Source organism: Geotrypetes seraphini, chromosome 7, assembly GCF_902459505.1.
Source record: "Geotrypetes seraphini chromosome 7, aGeoSer1.1, whole genome shotgun sequence".
Classification (NCBI taxonomy): Eukaryota; Metazoa; Chordata; class Amphibia; order Gymnophiona; family Dermophiidae; genus Geotrypetes; species Geotrypetes seraphini.
In genome coordinates, this window is record NC_047090.1 from 27940250 (window position 1) to 27962901 (window position 22652).

At 47.1% G+C, this 22652-nt stretch overlaps 1 protein-coding gene across 5 annotated transcripts in view; it reads right to left on the minus strand.

Annotated features, from left to right (window-relative positions):
- Nucleotides 1–19496, minus strand: part of ELK3 (ETS transcription factor ELK3) — a 93763-nt gene extending 74267 nt beyond the window's left edge. For 2 of the 5 annotated variants that reach the window (XM_033953413.1, XM_033953412.1), the window contains exon 1: nucleotides 19046–19496. The gene's annotated coding sequence lies outside the window, so the exon portion shown is untranslated. Of the gene's footprint in view, nucleotides 1–17557; nucleotides 17666–19045 lie in introns of those variants that run through there. The other 3 variants (XM_033953415.1, XM_033953414.1, XM_033953416.1) reach the window with 2 other exon arrangements.
- Between the last annotated feature and the right edge of the window lie 3156 nt (nucleotides 19497–22652).

A 22652-nucleotide genomic window follows, 5' to 3' on the forward strand; every position in this document is an offset into this window, starting at 1 on the left:
ATATTATGCCATTGTTTCAGAGGACATATCACACATGCCAGTTAAATATGATCATTATTGGGTATATCTTTACCCAAAGCTTGTAAAAAGAAATATTTAAGTTGCATCTTAAAAACTTTAAAGTTAATTTCTAACCATAAATAGCGAGGCAGTTGGTTCCATAAACTTGGAGCTAGATAGGAAAAAAAGCCTTAGCTCTAGTCATCTCCCATTTCGCTCTTTTTACGGGTGGTAAGACTAGGCTTTCCAGACATCCGGAAAACCCAGATATGTCCTCTTTTTAGAGGACTATCCAGGTGCCCGGATGGACTTTCCAAAACACGGCAGTTTGTCCGGGTTTTGAAAACCCCCAAGCTCCAGGCCACGTCTGGAGGGCCTCTGAGCATGTGCAGATGACATCACATACACCTGTGCATGCTTTGGGCCCTCCTTATGCGGCCAGAGCTCGTAGAGGAAAAAGAAAGGAGGTTTGGGGGGGCGGCTCTGGGGCAGAATGGGATGGGGACAGAGGCAGACCAGGGTGGGGCCATGTGTCTGGGGTTTTGCAACCCCAAAATGGTAACCCTAGGTATAACTAGTTGGTGGTTCAGTAATGATCTAAGTGTGCGAGAGGGAATGTATGGAATGATCAATGAATTCAAATAGCTTGGTTCTTTGGAGTGTAATATTTTGTGTGTCAGCATTTTTGCATTAGGGCTCCTTTTACAAAGGCGCGCTGGCGGATTAACGCCGCGCAAAACCGCCGGCCCTGCTAGCCGCTACCGCCTCCTCTTGAGCAGGTGGTAGTTTTTAGGCCAGTGCGGGGGTTAATGCTTGATGAAAAGTCACGTGCGTTAACCCCGCTAGCGCGGCTTGATAAAAGGAGCCCTTAAAATTTTATCCTATGTGAAATAGGAAGCCAATGATAATTGTAAAAACAGTGGCCTGATGTGATGAACTTTCTGTTTGTCTCCTAGTAATTTCGGTGCGGGATTTTGTAACATCCTCAGCGGACTTGTACTCCTGCAGCTGCGTTGTGGGACACATCGAAAGGAGTCTGCTGTCGGCGACGCCTGTCATGGTGGTTTTCATTGGCGTGGTTCCTGGTCCTGCTTCTTTGGCGGCGGCCGGTGGACCTGGTTCTGCAGACTGAACGTACTATCAAGCCGCCTCAGAGACTTTGCTGTCTCTTAAAGTTGTTTTATTTTTTTATTTTTTTTACTTCTTTCATTATTTCTATTTTCGTTGATTTTTGATCTTGGAAATGTATTACATATTTTTATTTTAATCCAGTACTTTAACCAGATTGTGAGTCTACGGGACAGACAGGGTCGTTTTCCTCAAGTCCCTAATTTAATTTTAGTTTGATACATTGTAAACCGCTTAGGTCAATAAAATGCAGGAGCGGTAGATCAAATCTTAAATAAACATAAACATGTCTATGATTGAACCTAGAGATCCCTGCAAATATTACAATAGTCAATCTTTGAAAGAAAGAAAACATGTTTTTTTGCCATAAGTGCTGTACAGCTCTGGTAGCGATAACAGTCCTGGAAAAACCTGGAGTCTTTGGGATCGCAAGGGGGAGGGTTGTTACGTTTGGATGAAAATGTTGCACAGGTAGAAAAAAAAAATCATTTTAATTCTGAGATGAGTTGGTTATTGTTTCTCTGTTAAAGCTGGGTGTGACGGAGAGGGGCAGAGTTCAGGGACACGGAATTTGTGTTGAATAAAACTTGAGAACAATTTCAGCTGAAACAAAAATCATTTCATTTCTGGTTTAGGGATCTGAATAGGTCAGCTTTGGGGATGTGATGGGCAGGTACTTGTGACCTGGATTGGCCATGGTTGGAAGTAGGATGCTGGGCTTGATGGACCTTCAATGTGTACCAGCAGGGTTTTATCTCAATTAGATTATGCAAATTCACTTTATATATGTTTGAGTAAATGCAGCCTGAAAAGGCTGCAGCTCATTCAGAATACAATGGCAAAATTGATCTTTGGTAAACGTAAATATGATCATGTTACCCCTCTGTTGAAGGCATTTCACTGGCTTCCAATTTATTGGAGAATTCATTTCAAATGTGCCAGTGTGATCTTTAAAATTCTGTATGGGATTTTTTTTTTCCCCTATTGTTCCTATCTTTTTTTAATTCTTGTTTGCCATCTAATTCCAGAAGTGCCCAGAAATATAAACTTGGTTTTCCTACCATAAAGAATATCAAAACTACAGCCACGTCTGGGGGGGGGGGATGGGAATATTTCATGATTTCTTTTGCTTATGAATGTTGGGTATAAGGTGGGGGAATATTTGATGAGAGTTCAAATTTGATGATATATTAAGTGATGTTAAAGTATAAAATGATTGTATTTTATGTTACACTTATTGTGAGTTTTAAAAATGAATAAAGATTTATTAAAAAAACCCAAAAAAACACACAACAAAACTACAGCCAATTTTTGTCGTTCGTTTACCTTTGTATTTGCAAAAATTTCGAATGAGCTTCTGTCTGAGGTTAGACTTCTTTCTCAATTATCAATTTTCCAGAAAATGCTAAAAACTCGTTCATTTCAGAAGTCTCTGTTTCTAATTAATGATCTTTCATCTGTCAATTTTGATTCCTTCTTTGTTTGATTTCTACTACTTGTAAACCAAGTCGAGCCCTCTTTGAGGGATGAATCGATATATAAAGGATTGGATCGGATTGGATTATTTCTAATAATTTTGCTTGGTACAAGAAGAAATGCATTTCTGTTTTGACTTCTCCGGTGCTGCGGTCTGGATGCACTTTTCTATTTCCAATCTGCATAAAAATATAAGAACATAACAATTGCCGCTGCTGGGTCAAACCAGTGGTTCATTGTGCCCAGCACGCAGCGGCCTTCTGGTCAAAGACCAGCGCCCTAACTGAGACTAGCCCTACCAGCGTATGTTCCGGTTCAGCAGGAACTTGTCTAACTTTGTCTTGAATCCCCGGAGGGTGTTTTCCCCTATGACAGACTCCAGAAGAGCGTTCCAGCTTTCTACCACTCTCTGGGTAAAGAAGAACTTCCTTACGTTTGTATGAAATCTATCCCCTTTCAACTTTAGAGAGTGCCCTCTCGTTCTCCCTACCTTGGAGAGGGTGAACAACCTGTCCTTATCTACTAAGTCTATTCCCTTCAGTACCTTGAATGTTTCGATCATGTCCCCTTTCAGTCTCCTCTGTTCGAGGGAGAAGAGGCCCAGTTTCTCTAATCTTTCGCTCTATGTATTCAGTATTTGGTAACAGTCTATTTGAGTTTTGTGTGTGACTGAGGCAAACAAAAGAAATTCACCAAATAGTTCCACACAACCAAAAGACAAAACAAGCACTGGGGAGGCGATGCTCTTGATAAACAGTGTACTGTGAAACAGTCTTCACAGGTAAAAACAATGCATACACTTGAAAAATCCAAATTGTACACAGTATCAGTCCTGTGGTATGGACCCGAAACAGTCCATGTTTCGGTATACGACAACCTTCTTCTGGGATCCGTGCAGGTTAAACCGCAAGATGTAAATCTGCTTTAAAAAAAACCCCGCATCCATATTACTGTGTGATAAAAGACAGAATGTGGTAGGCGCGAACTGACTGGGGATGTACCTAGTAAGAGGGGGTAGAATATTGCTTGCAGACATCAAACGGGATATTTTTCTGGTTCATGGCCAGGCTACTTGACTGCGGAGAACAAACAGCGAAAGAGACTCTGGTGTTCAATGCTTTCTATTGAATTTAAAGACTCGACACGATCGTGTTTCGGCCCAAAAGGGCCTGCCTCAGGAGTTAAGAGCCGACATAGCGTTGCAGTTTTATGAACAATTTCTCCAATACTACAGCTGCATTTAAAGTCATCTTTTGAGGTGGTGTTAAGTTCAGTCACACTTTTGGTAGTCCTGACAGCTAACATGTGGCAATGTCCCACGCACCATCAGAGCCAGCCACACCTAATCTCCACCCATGGCCTGTCTAGATTCCCCACCTCTCCAGTCCTAGCTGCTATCATAAAATTTGTACTGTACTGTCTGGCTTTAACGGTAGCCATTTGCACAAATTGTGACCAGTCAGGCTCCGTGCCTGCCATGGTCCCTGTTATTTCTCTAGTGTCCACCGGGGGAGCCCAAGAGTGCCCCAGGTGAGAGCAGGCTCAGCCAGGGCAGGGCGTGGCTCCCCACATGAAAAGCCAGTAGTTTGCACTAGGTGGGGAGAGAGGTGAGGGGAGAGACATGGGTCTCTTCCCAAAGAGAAAGTTTCAGGCTCAAGCCAGGGTAATGCCTTAGAAAACCTGGAAGTGGAAGAAGCTGGGTCCACAGTCCACACCACCGTTTGCAGCCCTCGGCCCGGAAGTGCTGTTGGAGCTGCAGGAGGAGCAAGTTGCAAAAGGAACCATTTACAAGTACTGATTGCAGTGCTGTGAGTTTTTGGATTTTTCTGTGTTTGGGACATTTGAATGAAACTGTTTTTGTTTTTTTTCGCTTCTGCTTATTTTGCTGAATATATATCTTTTTTGCCTTTTCATTTACTGTCAGAACTGTGGGTTTTTGATTTCTGTGTTTTTGTTCTCAGCCCAGGCTTGTAGGAAGCTGAGAGTGGCTTTTGTGGGAGAAGTTTGCCATTATCTGGGAGGGAATTTTGAAAGCTGTTATTTGTGCTTTACTAATGCAAACTTGAGGCAATTCTCCTGGCCTCAGCATTGCTGTGTTAGCTGGAGGCTTTCATGTTTGGGCTGCTTGGACTGCTACAGCTAAGGAGCTGGACTTACCTGTGACCAGTATTGGGCAGGCTGGGGAAAGAACTTTGGGAAAATAAACTGTTTGAGTGAAAAAGTACAGTTTTGGAGCTGATTGAACTGTGTAGGGAAATCCTGAGCACTACACAGGATTTCCCCTGAAATTTTCTTTCTTTTTTTTTTTTAATTGCATTTTGTTTTGGCTTGACACATTCTGACCATTAAAACTATTTTTGAGAACTGTTGCAGTGGGAATTTTGTGGTTTGGTTTTTTTTATATATATAGTATTTCAGTGCCTGCAGGGTTGACTCCTTTCTGAGTCACATATCTGGAATGATTTTTGCTGTGGCCACTAGGGGCACTGTTGAGTCCTGCTTAGAGACCCTGGGGGTAGTTACAATGTCCATACTAACAACTAGTGTGCTCACTAACACCTGCATTAGCTGTTGGTAATGGCGGAATAGAAATCCCTAATGTAATGTAATGTAATAAGTAAACAGACCCCTATGACAGCATAGGAAGCTGGTTCTAGGATAAAATAAGCCAGTTTTGTACAGGTCATCTGGGATAGAATGAACGGCCAAGGTGGAATAGTCATAATTTGCAGCATATTGGACAAAACTCCGTCTGAAAGCAGAGACTTTTGTAAATATTTACACCACCACCGAAGAAATATGGAAATTTGGCATCATGTCCAGCAGAAACAGACATTTTACAGAAATACGTGCTTGAAATAAAGAGTGGAATCACCCGTGGCTTTATGTACGTAAGTGAACTAATGGACACTCTGCAGGTGGCAGATTTTGCTATCTAGAGCGGTCACTTAGAAGCATGTACGCATGTAAAGAGCAACTTTTATGCATGTAGATTGCAAAAATTCCAGAAAGAGCAGAGAAGGCCAGGCCTTCAAACCAAATGAACATTAATAGCAACCATATATATGAAAACATTCATATGACTCCACAGGCTTTGTTACGGCTGAAAAGCCTGCCTCAGGAGTCCTAAAATTAACAATAGAGTGGACATCGTACAATATACATATACAGTATAGACACAAATGAAATGCAATTAAAAATGACAAAATCATTTCAAAACATAAAATTAAGTATAAGAACATAAGAATAGCCTTACTGGGTCAGACCAATGGTCCATCAAGCCCAGAAGCCCATTCTCACAGTGGCCAGTCCAGGTCACTAGTACCTGGCCAAAATCCATAGTACCAACATTCCATTCAGAATCCTAAAGAATAGCAAGATTCTGGAATCCCAAAGAGCAACATAAGATTCCGGAACCCCAAAGAGTAGCAACATTCCATGCAACCGATCCAGGGCAAGCAGTGGCTTCCCCCATGTCTTTCTCAATAACAGACTATGGACTTTTCCTCCAGGAACTTGTCCAAACCTTTCTTAAAACCAGCTACGCTATCTGTTCTTACCACAACCTCTGGCAACATATTCCAGAGCTTAACTATTCTCAGAGTGAAAAAGTATTTCCTCCAATTGGTTTTAAAAAGTATTCCCCTGTAACGTCATCGAGTGTCCCCTAGTCTTTGTAATTATTGACGGAGTGAAAAATCAATCCAATTGTACCCGTTCTACTCCACTCAGGATCTTGTAGACTTCAGTCATATCTCCCCTCAGCCGTCTCTTTTCCAAGCTGATAAGCCCTAACCATTTTAAGTCTTTCCTCATACGAAAGGAGTTCCATCCCCTTTATCATCTTGGTCGCTCTTCTTTGAACCTTTTCTAGCGCCACTATATCATTCTTGAGATAAGGAGACCAGAACTGAACGCAATACTTCAGATATTATCAATTTTATTATGTTTTATATATGTGTGTGTGTGTGTATGTATATATACATATATATATATATATATATATGTTAATTTTAGGACTCCTGAGGCAGGTTTTCAGCCAAAACATGGCCTGTGTCGAGTCATATGAATGTTCCTTAGTGTCATATGAATGTTTTCATATATATGGTAGTGGGAACGGAGAATAAACACTCCACTGAAGATCACTGATGTAAAACCAACTTGTTTATTTCAGAAAAGGTCCACAGCTTCTGCTTGTGTCCTTTTCTGAAATAAACAAGTTGGGGCTTACATCACTTCCTTTTGTACTGTTTTATACCCGTGGGTTCTCTGTCCTGTTGGACTTTTTGGTGTTTGCTTATTCATATATATGGTTGCCATAAAAGTTCATTTGATTTGAAAACCTGGCTCTTTTTGAAATTTCTTGTGTCTGTGCAAAGACTGATCTTCTCTTTTGTCTGGTGGTTTGCGTATTGTAGAAAGATTGCATCCACATGCAAATGGCAATGTTAGAAGGCCACTATTTATGTGGTACATCCCTGGGATGCAGAGATTTCAAAGAGCCATACCTGGTGTGGGATCTCCATTTTTAAAACAGAATTACATGCCTATTTCAGAAAACGGCTCCATTGGCTTCTGCACCTGCTCTGAGGCATCCATAATTACCATCTCTTTATAAAGGGCCAGGTATAAACCAGAATGACCCCCACCTCCGACCCCCAATATTAACTGCCCTCCACCTCAGTGGCGAAACCACGGGTAGGACCAACCCACCGATTTAGGGCTCAAGGCCACACCAAAATATGGCCCCCTTGCTATGGCTGACAGGGATCCCTAGTAGATCCTCCTTCAGTGGCCAGAATGCTTTGCAGTTGGTAGCACTGTTCATGGGCTGCTGTTACCCAATCACAAAAAGTGAGAATAAGCAGACAGGGCTGCTGACTGCAGGGCATAAGGGATCTCTTCAGCTGATACAGGGTTTTTAAAAGCCGTCCACACCCCTGGACATGTCCTCAAAAGGAGGACATGTCTGATAACCTTACCAGTAAGCTGCTCCCATTGGATGTGCTGGCAATTACACATGGTGTCCTATGTTCATACTTTACAAAAGGTTCCATGGTTGGCAGGGCCTTTTAATAAAACACAAGAGGAATTGAGCACATCCTGACCTGGACATCTCAACTCCAATCCCAAGAACTTTTCTAAAATGGTCCCTGCAAATCTGTGCATACTGAAGAGAAAGTCCAAAAAGGCCTCAATGACGACAGAAGCACGGATAACAGAGGAGTCGTGAGGATAAGATGTCAATAATTCAGCCACGGATATACAGTTCAAAGTTCACTTTACTGGTAGTAGCACTGACATACACGTAATAGGAATGCTCAGAGGGCAAAAGGTTTTGGTTCATTTGAAGGTTTTTCCTGACTATGGACTTTTTATTAGTTTGTTTTGCACATTCATTTAACTAAAATTTGTTAATGCATATTAGAACTTTTCAACATGGGTTACCGTATTTTCGCGGATATAACGCGCGCGTTATACGTGATTTTACGTACCGCGCATACCCCTCGCGCGTTATATGCCTGAGCGCGGTATACAAAAGTTTTTAAACATAGTTCCCACCCCGCCCGACGCCCGATTCACCCCCCCAGCAGGACCGCTCGCACCCCCACCCCGAACGACCGCTCGCACGCGCTCCCACCCGCACCCGCATTCACGATCGGAGCAAGAGGGAGCCCAAGCCCTCTTGCCCGGCCGACTCCCCGACGTCCGATACATCCCCCCCCCCGGCAGGACCACTCGCACCCTCACCCCGAAGGACCGCCGACTCCCCAACAATATCGGGCCAGGAGGGAGCCCAAACCCTCCTGGCCACGGCGACCCCCTAACCCCACCCCGCACTACATTACGGGCAGGAGGGATCCCAGGCCCTCCTGCCCTCGACGCAAACCCCCCCCCCTCCAACGACCGCCCCCCCCCCAAGAACCTCCGCCCATCCCCCAGCCGACCCGCGACCCCCCTGGCCGACCCCCACGACACCCCCACCCGCCTTCCCCGTACCTTTGTGTAGTTGGGCCAGAAGGGAGCCCAAACCCTCCTGGCCTCGGCGACCCCCTAACCCCACCCCGCACTACATTACGGGCAGGAGGGATCCCAGGCCCTCCTGCCCTCGACGCAAACCCCCCTCCCCCCCAGCCGACCCGCGACCCCCCTGGCCGACCCCCACGACCCCCCCACCCCCCTTCCCCGTACCTTTGGAAGTTGGCCGGACAGACGGGAGCCAAACCCGCCTGTCCGGCAGGCAGCCAACGAAGGAATGAGGCCGGATTGGCCCATCCGTCCTAAAGCTCCGCCTACTGGTGGGGCCTAAGGCGCGTGGGCCAATCAGAATAGGCCCTGGAGCCTTAGGTCCCACCTGGGGGCGCGGCCTGAGGCACATGGGCCAAACCCGACCATGTGTCTCAGGCCGCGCCCCCAGGTGGGACCTAAGGCTCCAGGGCCTATTCTGATTGGCCCACGCGCCTTAGGCCCCACCAGTAGGCGGAGCTTTAGGACGGATGGGCCAATCCGGCCTCATTCCTTCGTTGGCTGCCTGCCGGACAGGCGGGTTTGGCTCCCGTCTGTCCGGCCAACTTCCAAAGGTACGGGGAAGGGGGGTGGGGGGGTCGTGGGGGTCGGCCAGGGGGGTCGCGGGTCGGCTTGGGGGGGAGGGGGGTTTGCGTCGAGGGCAGGAGGGCCTGGGATCCCTCCTGCCCGTAATGTAGTGCGGGGTGGGGTTAGGGGGTCGCCGTGGCCAGGAGGGTTTGGGCTCCCTTCTGGCCCAACTACACAAAGGTACGGGGAAGGCGGGTGGGGGTGTCGTGGGGGTCGGCCATGGGGGTCGCGGGTCGGCTGGGGGACGGGCGGAGGTTCTTGGGGGGGGGCGGTCGTTGGGGGAGGGGGTTTGCGTCGAGGGCAGGAGGGCCTGGGATCCCTCCTGCCAGTAATGTAGTGCGGGGTGGGGTTAGGGGGTCGCCGTGGCCAGGAGGGTTTGGGCTCCCTCCTGGCCCGATATTGTTGGGGAGTCGGCGGTCCTTCGGGGTGAGGGTGCGAGTGGTCCTGCCGGGGGGGGGGGATGTATCGGACGTCGGGGGGGGCATCAGGCTTTCAGGATGGGGACAGACCTTCAAGGGGGGACAGGACTTCAAGGGAGGACAGTGCACGGAAGTCAGGGGGGGTGAACGGAGAGTCGGGACAGCGCACGGAAAGTCAGGGCGGGCGAAAGGAGAGTCGGGCAGCATGCGCGTTATATGCCTGAGCGCGGTATAGAAAAGTTTTTGTACATATCATCGTGATTTCTGCGCGCTATACCCCTGTGCGCGTTTTACAATGGTGCGCGTTATATCCGCGAAAATACGGTAATCAACTTAACATGTGTTAATTTGTAATTTAATGTATATAAAATTAATTAGTGCATACTACACTTTTTTTAAGGCCTGCTAACAAACCATAAGAACACTAATGAATCCACATCCCTAATGTGTAACTACTGGATTTTACAAAACTTCACATCCAAGGGAAGCCAATTTAAGGATTTCCAAAACTCTGTGGGGCTCATAATTGAATCTTAAACTCATCTAAAAACCCGCCCAAGTCGGCATGTGGATGACCTAAAAGACAGGTCGTCCAAGTGCCGATAATCAAACCAAATTTCTGGATGTATTAAGGGACCTTTTAGGCCTCTGGTGCTGCCCCATTCAGAGAAAAATATTTTGATTCGATTCACCCTGTTGAATCGATTTTTCGATTCGATTCACTGTAAAAGTCAATAAGTTCTCCGAGTGGGAACAACCTGATGTCTCAACACTTGAGGAAAAGACCACGTAATAATGTTTATAAGATAAATCATATAAATGATTATACTAAAGCAAGGGGTCCTCAGCATGAGAGGTAAGCGAGGGGAGAGAATTCTCCAGCGCTTTACACAATAAGGCACAGGTTAATCACCCTCTGCCTGCAGTGCACACCATCATAGGACACCTCACGTGTGCTCAAATTAATCAATGTGATAAACTAAACAGCGATATACAATTGGTCAATCACACGAGTGCAAGATCAAACAGGTTGTTCCCACTCTGAGAACCTATTGGCTTTTACTGCTTTTCTGTGTGAGTAGATAATTAAGCAAATTTCTGATAGCCTACAGAAATGATTCTCAGCTACCATCCCCAGCCCCCCAGACTCACCAGCCCCCCTGCCGATTCCCAGCTTCCATCCCCAGCCCCCCAGACTCACCAGCCCCCCTGCCGATTCCCAGTTTCCATCCCCTGCCCCCAAGACTCACCAGCCCCTTTGCCAATTTCAGCATCTATCCCCAGTCCCCCTGCTGATTTCAGCTTCCATCCCGAGCCCCCCTGACGATTTCAGCTTCCATCCCCAGGCCCCCTGCCGATTTCAGCTTCCAGTCCCAGGCCCCAAGACTCACCAGCCCCCATTCCAATTCATTTACTTACTGAACTGGATATTAAATCAAGGGGAAGAGAGAAGTAATTTGGGGGGGAAGAGCCAGCCAAAAATAGTATTTGCTGCTGCCGAGGTCTGCTGCACGAGGTCCGCTCGCTCGCCGATTGACTCTCCCATTCTTTCCATTTCTTCCGATGTAACTTCCGATTTCGCAAAAATGATGGGTAGAGTCTGGCGGCCGGCGGCGTGAAATATCTCGAACTCGTCTTGCAGCTGAATCGGTAAGTCCATTTTTTAACAAAAACGAACCGATTCAAATCGATTCACCTGATTTGAATCAGTGAACCGATTCGAATCGTGAATCGGGCAGCACCCAGAGCTGAAAGGGGCCTATCTGGAGGAGTGGTTAGGATGGGCTGACCTACACTCAGTCGTTCTGCAGGGATAATTGAATGTTTTATGAGACCTCCTTGAAGAAACTTATACGTTGTGAGTTAGATGGTGTGAAAACCGATATAAGTGCCAAAAAGGTATCCAATGTGACCGGATGATCACTAACCCCACACACCCCCACAAAGATCAGAATAAAAACGTACATACCTGTCACCTGGTTTAGGAAAACCTAGTAGAGCTGCATACAGGTGTCCCGTAAGTCACTCTAACCACTACATTTATTGTGGAAAATGTGAGGTCACCAAAACCCTACTCTACTGCCATATAGGTACCACCTGCAGCCATAAGGGCTATTGGGGTAGTAGACAGGTGGTTTTGGGGAGGCTCACCATAACGTATAAGGGAGTTCTGGTGAGATATATATGTGGCACCCTTTTTGTAATGTTCACAGCAGTGCCCCACTGCTCTGTTGCCACGTCTGGGTGGCCAGTCTATCACAATGCTGGCCCCTCCCACATCCAAAAAGTCTTGTTCTGGGCGTTTTGGACTTGGACAAATTTTTGGTCAAGAATGTAGTATAAAGACAGACATAATGGCGGTATGGTCAATCAAAAGCCAGGACGCATAGAGAGATGATTTTCAGAAAAAAAAATTTGGGACATATAGTGATTTGCCTTTCGAGAATGGACATTTTCCCAGTGCTGACTTTGGGTGTTTAGCACCATACGTCTGAATCGGACTTACACGTATGTTTTGATTATGCCCCTCTGTGTGCTGTCTGAGGTGGTTTTGAATATCAGAGAGGTTAGTACAATTCCCCCCTCAATCATTTCTCCAAACTCTGACCCAAATAAACAATTAACTGGCAGAGCGGATAGCGTAGCTGGTTTTAAGAAAGGTTTGGACAAGTTCCTGGAGGAAAAGTCCATAGTCTGTTATTGAGAAAGACATGGGGGAAGCCACTGCTTGCCCTGGATCGGTAGCTTGGAATGTTGCTACTCCTTGGGGTTCCAGAATCTTTGGGATTTCAGAATCTTTAGGATTCTGAATGGAATGTTGCTACTCCTTGGGTTTTGGCCAGGTTCTAGTGACCTGGAGTGGCTACCGTTAGAACGGGTACTGGGCTTGATGGACCATTGGTCTGACCCAGTAAGGCTAGTCTTATGTTCATGCAATAAATTATAAACTGCTCTGGTTGTACCACAGAAAGGTTGCATCTTATCCATGACCCTTTACACACATTTCTGTTGTGAAAAAGAAGAACATACCATTTTAAGGTTCACCCCAGTTGCACCCTGTATGTCAATTCTCTCATACATAATCATCTTTTGTATCTCATGATTATAGTGTGCAACCCTGGAGGGCCAGACTTGCGCATGAAGCCAGTCTTTCATTTGAAAGGAAGTAAAGAATGACATGGTGACAAATTTTTCTCTGTCCCTGTGGGGACTCATTTTCCCGTCCCATCAAGTTCTTTTTCTGTCCCTGCCCCCGTTCCTGCAAGCTCTATCCTCATCTGCACAAGCCTCAAACACTTTAAAATCATAAGTGTTCGAGGCTTGTGAGGTTAAGGCAGAGCTTACAGGAATGGGGCAGGGACAGCAACAAAACTTGCGGGGATGGGAAAAAAAATCTGTCCCTGTGTCATTCTCTAAAAGGAAGATCCAGAATGAAAAGGCATAGGATGAAGTTAAGAGGTGACAGGCTCGGGAGTAATTTAAGGGAATACTATTTTTTACAGAAAGGGTGGGGAGTGTAGCGCAGTGGTTAAAGCTACAGCATCAGCACCCTGAGGTTGTGGGTTCAAACCCACGCTGCTCCTTGTGACCCTGAATAAGTCACTTAATCCCCCCATTGCCCCAGGTACATTAGATGGATTGTGAGCCCGCCAGGACAGAGAGGGAAAGATGCTTGAATACCTGAATAAATTGATGTAAACCATTCTGGGCTCACCTGGCAGAACAGTATAGAAAATTGAATAAATAAATAGTGTGAAACGTTTCAGCCTCTGATAACCAGAGCTGGTATTGTGACATCACAATGCCTCATTCCACCAATGCCTAAGAGCCAACCTCATCAGTGATGTCACAATGGCTTGATTGCCCTATACTTGGCTCACTTTTACTACATCTTGATTTCTAGAGTGGCGCAGTGGTTAAAGCTACAGCCTCAGCACCCTGGGGTTGTGGGTTCAAACCCACGCTGCTCCTTGTGACCCTGGGTAAGTCACTTAATCCCCCCATTGCTCCAGGTACATTAGATAGATTGTGAGCCCACCAGGACAGAAAGGAAAAATGCTTGAGTACCTGAATAAATGCATGTAAAAACCATTCTGAGGTCCCCTGGGAGAACGGTATAAAAAATGGAATAAATAAGCCGATGCGTGGAAGAGCCTCATGTTAGAGGCGGTGGAGACAGAGACTGTGTCTGACCTCAAGAGAGCCTGGGAGAGGCACGTGGGATCTCTTAGAGAGAGGAAGAAATAGTGGATGCTGTAGATGGGCAGATTGGATGGGCCGTGCGACCTTTATCTGCCGTCATGTTTCTATGTTTCTTAAACACCAACATAAGCCATCAAGACAGAAAAAATAGAAGTAATCTATAGCTTTAAACTGCCTCTAATCCATATATGTTTGTTTTCCTGGCACCCTCCCATGTGTAACTTTTACTTTCTAATATATTGTCAGCATGGTCACTCACAACACTCTTGCTTTCACTGTCCAGTGAATTTCCTCCCTTGTTTAATTTAGCTTTCTTATGGGTGGAAGTGCTCAGATTAATTTTATGGAATAGAGCAAGGCCCGAGGGTAGGACGTGCTGGAGTGGTGGTGCCCCCACCTCCTGCATCTTCCATGCCTCACACACCACACTCGTGACCTCCCTTCCCACCCCCCACACCTCTTTAAATCTTTGCCCATGTGAACAGCTTCCCCGGCCTGCTACTCGCACCGGCGTTGGGTTTCCCTCTGATGTCACTTCCTGACCCTGCGACCCAGAAATGATTTCTAGAAAGAGCCAGGCTGTCGCGAGCAGCAGGCCAAAAGCTGCTTGCGCTGGGAAGATTCAAAGAGGTGTGGGGGCGGGAGAGGGCACGAGCGTGGCTTGGGGGGGGAAGTGAAGAGCAGCCGGTGCCCTCACCAAGACGGAGTGGGGCGGTCTGCCCCACCCTTGCTATGCCACTGAGGCCAGGGGACCAAGGGCAGCCGCTGGAGACTTCTAGAGTGGCCCCCATCATCTTTCTATTTTATGCTGCCTCTCAAACCAAGCCCCTGACAGCAAAGGGGTAGTTGATAGGGGACAAGATGCATGCTTTAAGGCCGAGATATATCTCAACAAAGAGTATGCATTTGGAAATGCTCATCTCCTTGAGGAGACCCCCCCAATGAAAAGTTTGAAGGTGGACTGATAGGGGTGAATATCATTGATACACACTGGTCAAGAGTGTCGTGTTCCCCTATGGGAAAATATTTGGAGGTTCTCCTTTGGCCCTGACTTTAAAAGTCGGTGACTATTACTGGAATAGGGGGATAGTGCTTCAAACTCAAACCTACACACACAAAAAAAAAAAATAAACCAAAACTCAAAATGGATGCTGAGGACACAGGGCAGAACTGCAAAACACATACAAGATCTTCTAAGTATTTTTCCTATATAGACACAAACAGCAACTTCAACTCCCTTAGGGGCCCTTGTACTAAGATGGGTTAAAACATGGGCTTAGCACATCCTAACACAGGGGGGGGCTAAGTACATTCCTAGTGTGTCCCTGATAAAACGGCTTTTCTATGTTTCAATTTTTAAGGTAAGCTCTAATGCCGTTGATAGTGGGCAGCGACTGAAAATAATTAACATGGGAACATTTACCGCCTCCTATCTAACTGGTGTTAGCAGTTAACCAGTTAGCACGTGGTAATGGGAGCATGCCCATTCCCCACCGATGACACGCCTCCTCCAAAATATCATCCCCCACCCACCCCTTTTACAAAACCGCTAAAGCAGTGTTTAGCGCAGGCCAGCACGCCGAACGCTCTGCGCTGCTCCCGAACCCTATGAGTGCCGGGAGCAGCGCAGAGCATTTAGCGCGCCAGCCGGAACTGAAATCCGCTTTCGCGGTTTTGTAAAAGGGATGTGGTGGGGTGTAAGCAGAAAAAAATAAATAGTGCTCGATTAGCGCATGCAAACAGCAAAACTACCCAAGTTCAGCTTGTCTTTTTCGGCGCGCTAAGCACACCTTATGTAAAAGGGTCCCTTTTGAGGGTTCATAGACAAAATTGCGCGAGACAACGGCGCGCCGACAACTGAGCGCAAGGTTGACGGTGCGCCGAAGAAAAGCACTATTTTAAAGGGTTCCGACAGGGGGTGTTGGTGGGGAACCCCCCTATTTTACTTAACAGACATCGCACTGGTGTTGTGGGGGGTTTGGGGGGTTGTAACCCCCCTCATTATACTTGAAACCGAACTTTTTGCCTGTTTTATAGGGAACAAGTTCAGTTTTAAGTATAATGTGGGGGGTTACAACCCCCCAAACCCCCCACAACGCCAGCGCAATGTCTGTTAAGTAAAGTGGGGGGGTTTCCCCCCCACACACCCCGTCGGAGCCCTTTAAAATAGTGCTTTTCTTCGGCGCGCCGTCAACCTTGCGCTCAGTTGTCTGCGCTCAGTTGTCGGCGCGCCGTTGTCTCGCGTGATTTACTCCCGTCACCCCTTTGGAGCACCACCTTTCCTACAAAACTTATGAACCTTACCTATGGTGAGAGCAGCTACCTCAGCACCCTGAGGCTGAGTCTGATCCCCACTCTAGCTCTTTGGGACTCTGAGCAAGTCACATAGGGCTAGATTCACGAACCTGCCTGATCGGGACCGATCCGGGCAGGTCCGATGGATTCTTCAATCTCCAATATGCAGATAGGGGCGATCGGAGGAAAACCCCCGTCTGCCGGCATGGATCGCTGGTGTGCGATCCCAACGCATGTGCAGACCATCTGTAGATGGTCTGCGCATGCCCGTCTGAGCATGACTTTTTTTTTTAACTTTAAACCTTTTTTTTTTATTTTTAGCACAGCGGGTCCGTAGTTTTAACCCGCTTTAAACCTGCGGGTTAAAACCATGGGTTCGTAGTGCGGGGAAGGGCAGGAGAGGTGCGGGGACGAGCAGGGCAGCAGGCAGGAGAGATCGGGGAAGAGCATCGGGGTGGCAGGCAGGAGAGATTTGGGGGCAGCAAAGAGCAGGGCGTGCAGAGAGCAGGGCTTCAATGGAGCTGGAGAGTCGGAAAGACGTTTGCGACTGGTCCCCCAGCAGTCGCTTTTTGGGTTGATTGGCCAGCCCAGTCGGTGGAGGAGTGTGTGGCGCAGTGGTTGGATCTACAGCCTCAGCACCCTGGGGTTGTGGGTTCAAACCCCGCGCTGCTCCTTGTGACCCTGGGCAAGTCACTCAGTCCTCCATAGCCCCAGGTACATTAGCTAGATTGTGAGCCCACCGGGACAGAGAGGGAAAATACTTGAGTACCTGATTGTAAAACCGCTTAGATAACCTTGATAGGCGGTATATAAAATCCTAATAAACTTAAAAATTCCGTTGGCAAATCGCGTCCCTGTCTATTTTGCATGCGTTTCCCCTCATTTGCGTGCACGGATTGGAAGCGGATCGCAGGAGAGGTTAGTGAATCGGGACGGAGGGAAATCTGGTCGCAAACGTTGGTGAACCGCGTCCCTGTCTACTTTGCATACATTTCCCTTCATTTGCATGCACGGATTGGAAGCGGATCGCAGGAAAATCTTCACGCAACGGGGTCGCAAGCCAATCGGTTTGCTTAGTGAAACTAGCCCATAAATTGCTCTGATTGTGCAAACTACACAGAAAAGGCGTATCTGAAGTCCCATTCCCCCCCCCCCCTTTACCTATGGCAGGGCTTCCACAATCTGTTCTAAGGACCCCCCACACGCAGATGGGTTTTTGGGATATCCCCAATATGCATGCGATATAGTTTCATACCCTGGACACCCAGTATATGCAAATATTTACTCCTGCATATTCATTGGCTGCCTGTCGGGTGCTCAGAACAGATTTTGGAAGCAGACCTGACTTCAAAGCTATCTGCAGCATCAACACACTTGAGGTTTACTTGCAGGCAGCAGCTCTAACTGCAGGATGCATGTAAAAAAAAAAAAAAAAAATCGACCTGTTTCTGGTCCTGGAGTGGCCCAAGTTGCTCCATCGGGGGAGTCTTCCCTGGCCCTGCGCTTTTTTTCCTCTCTTTTCCTAGTCTTTCGTTTCAAGAACGAAACGAAAAACAGTATTTCCATACCCGGAAGTGATCGGAGATTTTAAAAGCAAGTAAAGCATCAAGTGGAGGGGGAGGAGGGGGGGTCAGCAAGGTCTTGGGTTAGCAAAAGAGATGCAGAAGGCTTTTCGTGCAAAGATGTTTATGTTACAGCCGGGGGGGGGGGAGGGGACACACAGAAACCCTAAATAAATAAAGATGTCAAGTCGTTTCCCTTTCGGCTCGCGGAGCTGCACAAAAACCCTCCTGTGCTGGGACCACGGAAACGCCTAACGAGATTAGTTGGTGTGTTGCAGACATTACTTAGCCATGACTAAACTCGCTCTCTTCCTGCAGCCAGTGGAAAATTCAGGGCACTTCCGCCCCCCCCCCCCCCCCCTTGCAGCAACAGATCCTTTGCAAACCTTTAAGGGGGGGAATTCCCTAGATCCTGAAACCAAACTCTCTAATTTTCTTCTATCTTCTGATGCAAAACAAATGAGAAGCAAAAAGAAACCAGAATCGAAAGAGAGAGAGAGAGAGAGAAAAAACCCATCCGAAGACTACAAAGGAAACGGCAGAGGGACAAACGCATAAACCTGAGCCGGAGGAAACCACAGAGTCTCTTTGTGCTACTCCAGTGACTCATAGTCAAGATGTTGTCTGCTGCCAGTTTCAAACCGGAAGCGCATGGCAATTAGTCCTGCTGTTTCCAGACAAGTGAGAAACTCTGTTAATGCTGTTTCTAGAGCCCAAATAACAAGGGGGGGGGGGGGAGAAGAGATCGCCTGCCCTCCTGAAACCTTTCCCCCCCCTCTATACATAACAGGGTTTAAAAAAAAAAAAACAACCCCGATGATCGCCCCATATTTTTCCCCCCCGTGGACAGACATTTAAAAAGTGGTTTCATTTAAAAAAGGGTTTGTGTTGCCATCTCGATCTAATGTCCCGGAAAGACCACTTCTTAAAAAGAAATATATATATTTAAGGCGAGATCGTCCGGCAGATATTTAAAAAAAAAGTGCTGCAAGCGATTCCGGTTAAGCTGCTGCTTTTTGCAATGTGCCCCTGTGACACTCACGCTTTCTAATGCCACAGTCCCAAGGCAAAGAGGGGGTTTTTTTTGTAGGGTCTCTTCTCGCCCTTTTAACAACGTAACTCCAATGTCAAATCTTTTTTTTCTCTCTCTCTCTCTTTTATTATTTTAGCAGCAGTGTACAAAATCGGGACCTGCAACCTTATCCCCCCCCCCTCCCAAAAGTCCATCCTTTCCTAACACTGTCATTTTCAAAATCTCGTCCTCTGAAAATAAGCCTCTTTAGAGCATCCGGACAACATAATTCACAAGCATCACAACACAAAAAAACTCAATTGCTTTGAAATACAGAAGATACACCTTCTACATACCCAGGCGTCTGGTGCACTCTTTTAAAAAAAAAATAATAATAAAGTTTCTTCTTGCTTTGTGAATGCTACAAACTTAAACAGGTAAAATCCCCTCCTTTTCCATGCTGACAGCCGTCTGCAAACGTTTCTGTTTCTCTTGTAATGAGATCCTGATTTCTTTCTTTTTTTTTTTTTTCCTTTTTCGAGTTTTGATTTTTTTTTTTTTTTTTGTCCTGGTGCTGTGAGTGTGTGTATGAGCAGGAAGTTGGAGCAGTCAGACAGAAAGCCGGCTCACTTCCTTTCCTGCTTTATTCCCCAGGCGGTTTGCAGTCTGTGTAAACAGGCTTTTCCTCCTCCTCCTGTCTCTCTCTTTGGCTGCTGATGGGTTGTAACATAAGACGCAGACATAGTAAGATGGAATCTGTAACCATACACACACACACATTAGGCTGTGAGGGAGCCCCAGCAGCTTCATCTCTCTGCTCTGCACCTCTTCCTGTGGGGAGGAGCTCAGGCCCCCTTGGCCCAGCTGCAGCATACACTTAAAACAGCTCAAGGTGGCTGCGTTGTGCACAGCCAGCCAGATCTTTCGGGTTCGCCCTGTGGTGCATTTCTCCACTCTTGCTGGTCTACTGCCCACCCAAAATCTGAAGCTACACTTCCATGAAGTGCAAGCAAATAGGATGCATTATTGTGATCTGTGTGAAGTGACCCATTTCAGGAGCAAGACTTGAGGCCAGCTGTGGAAGAAGGGGCTGTGGCTCACTGGCAGAGGTTGTGAGATTAAATCCCAGTGCTGCTACCTGGGCAAGTTACTTAATCCTCCAGTGCTTTGAAATGCCAATGAAAAAAAAAGCAGTATACAAGGCTCCATCACCCCATGGTGGGAGTAATTTTTGTCTTCCAGGTGACACTCTCCACAAATAGCATTCAAAATAAAAGGGGAGGAACTGTGCCCAGTTCCTAAGAAACGGCCCCCCATAATACTGGGCTCAGAACTTCAAAAACTAGGACTGATCAAAATTGCATTTCAGAAACAAGCAGTTCCTTTTACTAAAGGGTTTTAAGCTCTAAAGCAGGGGTGTCCAACCTGCGGCCCGAGGGCCATATGTGGCCCCGGCGATGCAGTGTTTTCCTCTGCTTCCCCCGGGTGTTTACCATCTTGCCGGCTCCCTCCTCTGTCTTGCTGCAGCGTTTGCACATTTGTGCCTCCCCAAAAGGTTGGACACCCCTGCTCTAAAGCGTGTTCAGTGTGTGAAAAGAAGGCATACTGTAAAACACATTTTGGACTAAATCCTGTTTGTCACCTACAAAATCAGTGCCAAAATTAATCTGCACTGGGGGGTGGGGGGAGAGGCACAGTGCTCAAAAGTCCCCGTTAAAACCCTGTGAGCTGTTTTAGTGCCGTTAAATTTTGCGATTTCTAAACGATAAGCAATGCTCCCCAAAAAACTTTGCATGCGAATGAGGTCCACGGGAATTCCATCCGATCAGTCGTTGGAGATAGCGACTGATGCGTGTGCAGAATGGTTCACGGAGAGAGGCGTAAATGTGTGCATGTGTCAGGCAAAGCTATGTCATAGGCACGTGTATGATAGGCGTGTCTTTTTGTAGTACATCATAGCATTTCATAAATGCTATTAGGGGGGGGGGAAGAGAACTACCAGCAAACCATGCAAATGTTTTTGGGTTCTGCATGTGGTCGAACCTGTGGCGCCAGATAGGCACCCCGGTTTCCGGAAGCTGCTGTTGACAAGAACTGAGCAATATGGAGAGACGGGAACTTCGTTAAGAATAACAGAATCATTACACGAGACATCATTTTCAGCGTTTCCCTTTTTCTCCCCATTACTCGCTCTAACGGGGCTCATGAGCTGTCCTATGCTAACCCTTTCTCCCTTCTCCTTTACTGTCACTTGATCTATTGGAGCAAGGAAGAACCCGATCCCCCGACATTCATATGGAGGGTCATAATCAAAAGAAACGTCTAAGTCCGTTTTGGGCCTAAGTCGCCCAAAGTAGGACATGGGAAAAGGTCCATTTTCGAAAAATACGTCCAACATATTTTTTTTCCCGAAAATCGTCCAACTAAAGCCTTCAATTCATAACCCTGCTCAGTGGCGTAGCGAGGATGAGTGCCTAGCGATGCCTAAATCTGCTTAGGCATTGTTAGGCGTGATTCTATAAATGACGCCTAGCAGTTGATTGACAACTGCGCAGAGCAGTGCCTTCAGTGCAGGCGCTGTTCATAGAATCGGCCTGAGGGCCCTAGGCCAGTGGTCCCCAACCCTGTCCTGGAGGATCACCAGGCCAGTCGGGTTTTCAGGATAGCCCTAATGAATATGCATAAGAGAGATCTGCATAGAATGGAGGCGCCAGGCATGCAAATCTGCGCCGTGCATATTCATTAGGGCGATCCTGAAATCCTGACTGGCCTCATGGTCCGCCAGGACAGGGTTGGGAACCACTGCCCTAGGCAACCCTACAGCTGTATACCCTCCCTCCACCAATTAATTTTCAGGTCCTCAGCCCAATATTTTCCCCTTAATATTTGATCATTTAATTCTGCAATCATAATTATGCAACACCAATTGCATAAAAACACGTGGAGAGGGGCATTTTCAAAACATACGTCTAAGTCCGATTTGGACTTTAGGCGCTAGACGTCCAAAGTTGGCAGTAAGAAAATGCCTATTTTAAGAAAGACAAATCACCGTGCATCTAGAAATATTTTTTTTGTTTTAAAATCCTCTATCTGGACGTCCAGGCCATTGGATTGCCCAGAACGCCAGGACGTCTATCTTTATGCCACAAAATGTCATCCAAGCTCCAAACTCCCAGTACAAGACCATTTGGACGTGGGAGGGGCCAATCCTGTAATGGACTGGCCACCCAGACATGGCAACAGAGAAGTAGGGCACCTTAGTGGGCACTGCTGTGAACTTCACTAAAAGGATGCCATATAAACATCTCACCAGAACTCCCTTATAAGTTATGGTGAGCACCCCAAAACCCACTACACTTCTCCCTCAGTATTCGCGGGGGATAGGGGCAGAGCCGGACCGCGAATAGGGAAAAATCGCGAATATCTTCTCGTCCGGCTCTGACCTACCCCCACCTTCCCCCCCAACATCCTGGCCTTACTTGGCGGTCTAGTGGACTTTCAGGGCAGGAGCGATCTTCCTACGCTCCTGCCCCATGCAGTTCGCCAATAGGAAATGACTGCCGTGAGTTCCCATAGTCTCGAGACTACGACGGGAGCTCACGGCAGCCATTTCCTATTGGCGATCTACATGGGGCAGGAGCATAGGAAGATCGCTCCTGCCCCGAAAGCCCGCTAGACCACCAGGTAAGGCCAGGATGCCAGGGGGGGGGGGGAAGGCTGGAGAGAGATGGGAACGTGCTATACTATGGGGGGGTTCCCCCTCCCCCCCCCCAAATCACGAATATGTGAAATCGCGAGTGTTGAAACTGCGAATGGGGAGGGGGAAGTGTATATCTACCTGTCTACAACCCAAATAGCTCTTATGGCTGAAGATGGCACGTATATGGCAATAGAGTAGGGATTTGGGGGGGCTCACATTTTCCACCATAAATGCAGTGGTTAAAGTGTCATGGGCCTGGATCC